This window comes from Tasmannia lanceolata, unplaced genomic scaffold (assembly GCF_043159265.1).
Source record: "Tasmannia lanceolata isolate RefF3 unplaced genomic scaffold, GAP_Taslan_0.1 ptg000018l, whole genome shotgun sequence".
NCBI classification, from domain to species: Eukaryota; Viridiplantae; Streptophyta; class Magnoliopsida; order Canellales; family Winteraceae; genus Tasmannia; species Tasmannia lanceolata.
The window spans coordinates 61,614,455-61,617,149 of record NW_027518695.1 but is presented as its reverse complement, the minus strand read 5'-3'; positions in this window follow the sequence as shown (position 1 = coordinate 61,617,149).

Genomic DNA, 2,695 nt, shown 5'->3' with positions numbered 1-2,695 from the left:
ATCACCAAGTGCAAGCCGGACATCACGATACAAGGATTTTACAGCCATTGTAGATTCCCTGAATTAATTGTTATGAAGGCAAGATAATTAAAATTATTCAACACCAAAAGAACTCAATGAAATCAAGTAAGGATTGGTCTGAGAAGCCGTTATGGTGAAATCTTTGGTACGACATAGGGCACTATACAGTAAAGAAAGACGAATGACCATGCTAGGAATTGAAGTTAAGGAATTAGCTGTGGAATTCCCAATTAAATTATATTTAATTTGAGTGTCTTTAGAGGTCTCAAAAGATGCATGATAATTATTTATAATTACCTTAGTGGTATAGTACTCACTGAACCATCATGCCAAATTGAATTTTTATGAGAACACCTTTTCTGAAGAAAATTAGTAATGTATTTTTTGCAAAATTAATATACTATTAAATATTTATTTTATCAAATGATTATTTTGCTGGAGTTTATAAAACGAAAATATTCCCTTTTTTGTCTCTACTTTCCCACGAAAATCCCTCGTATGCTAGGCAACCTTATAATTCAACTAGAAAATGTGAGTGATAAATTTCCCCCCTTTCTTCTCCATCCAGCCCCTATATTATATTTATGATTCTCTTTTTTACACAAAAGGGGGCTGCCTGAGAAGAAAAGGGGGCCAATCTATCATTCCCCTAAAAAAATCCCACATTTTTTGGGGTATGGCCCATCCATAGTCGGCCACCACAAGATGACACTTGCCTCCAAAAAAAAACAATTATCACAGTCAAATCAAGATCAACATTGATTTAATAAGTGGACCCCACTTGCTTTGGATTTTTATAATGTGGCTAAATCAAGTGACCCTTTCTTATCCCCCTGCAGTGTTTTCTTCTCAATTATCATTACCTATATAAATTTCTTATTTATTCCTTTAATCTTTTTAATATATTTAATTAGAAAAAATGGAGACTATAGAATCTAATCAAGGAAGGGTCTGACCCTATCATAACTCACTACAAGTCAAAAGACTCAAAACTCGCCCGAGTCACTGAGTTAACTCTCCAAAGGTAAACGTTTTCGCAGCTGGCTTTTTTTGCATGTGAGAACAGCCACACAGATTGACTTTTTGATAGGTTTTGTCTTATTCATTTAATTCATATGAGGCGGCTGTTCTCATGTGCAAAAGCCGGCCGCGAAATGGATTTCCACGAAATTGCCCAACAAAATTCTTTTCTTTAATAGTCCTAAGCCCCAGCTTTGTATGTTCTGAGTTGGACATTCAAAAGATGGACCGTGGATATCAATGCTAAAGATTATTTTTTTGGGTCCCATGTCTAATCTAGACCTTTGACATTGTAGATCATCATAAGGAGACTCACATTGTCCTAGCAAAAATCAAAACTTTGTTTTAATTGATGAAATCCTAGACGAAGTTTAAAGAATCAAAGGCTAGGATCATCCGATAAAGGTGGGAATGATAATGGTCATTAGTTGCGGATCAACGGATTTGAACCGTTAAGAAAAGAGCCTTACTTTGAATAATAGAGGAATGATATAGCAACCCAACCATGGTTTAAAATTTCGGTTTCGGTAACCGTTTCGGATCCCACCAAAAACCGAAATTTCGGATTTCACCGAAATTTGGTAATTTGGTTCCAAATTCCGGACCCATGTTTCGAAAACACTTTTTTTTTTAATAAATAATGTCATTAAATTGAAATTTCGGTCCGAAATTTGGTAAATGGTGAAAAATTGAATTTCGGAAAAATTCGGTTTCGCTCAATTTCAGTCCGAAAAATTGAATTCCGAAATTTAAAACCATGAACCCAACAAGAAAATTCCTTAGAAAAAAAAGCATACAAACAAAATATAATAGCTGAATAAAAGTTTTTAATCAAATAGAAAATGTACTAACAAAATAAAATACCTGAATAAATTTTTCAATGAATCTTATCACCACTGAATCATGGTCAAACGGAAAATATAAGAAGCAGGCTCCACTTGCATTGAATTCTTAGAAGGTTACCCACATTAAGTGGGCCCCATCCTAATCACCTTGCATTCATCCGAGTGACCTGGATAATTCTTGGATAATTGTATTAAATACGTCATTGAATTTGGATGAGAAAGTACCCCTTAAGACATTGCCTGTTTGGTTGAATTTGGATTTTAAATTCAAATCACTAGTCCTTTGGCAAGCATTTTTGAGATTTGATTTGAGCCAAATCCACGTAAATTCCAAATTCTTTATTGGGCCCCAAATTCTAGCTCATGTATGTGATCATATCCGTTGATCCAAACGGAAACAATAAGTACTACAAAGAACATCTTGATCAGGTGATCCTAGGCCCTTGATCCATCAACCCAAGCTCAGGGTTCTACTAATAAAATCTAAACCATTGATTTTTCAATCCTTTATCTTACACATGCGATCTAAATTGGGGATGAGACCAAGATCACGTGGTTCACTTCATAATATACTGCAAGATCAACGGTCTAGATTTAACCTACCAAAAACTATTTTACCGTTGATGGTGAAAGTGACTTTCTGCCTACTCCTCTTCTTCACTGTTTTCCAAAAAGAGGGAAGGAGAGTAGTTGAAACGCCATTTTCAGAATTCAATACTTTCGGCCACACAGGGGCATTTATGTAATTTCATACCATCCAAACTGCAACGGACAACAACTGGACCTTACCAGACCTGAAAAAGATGCCT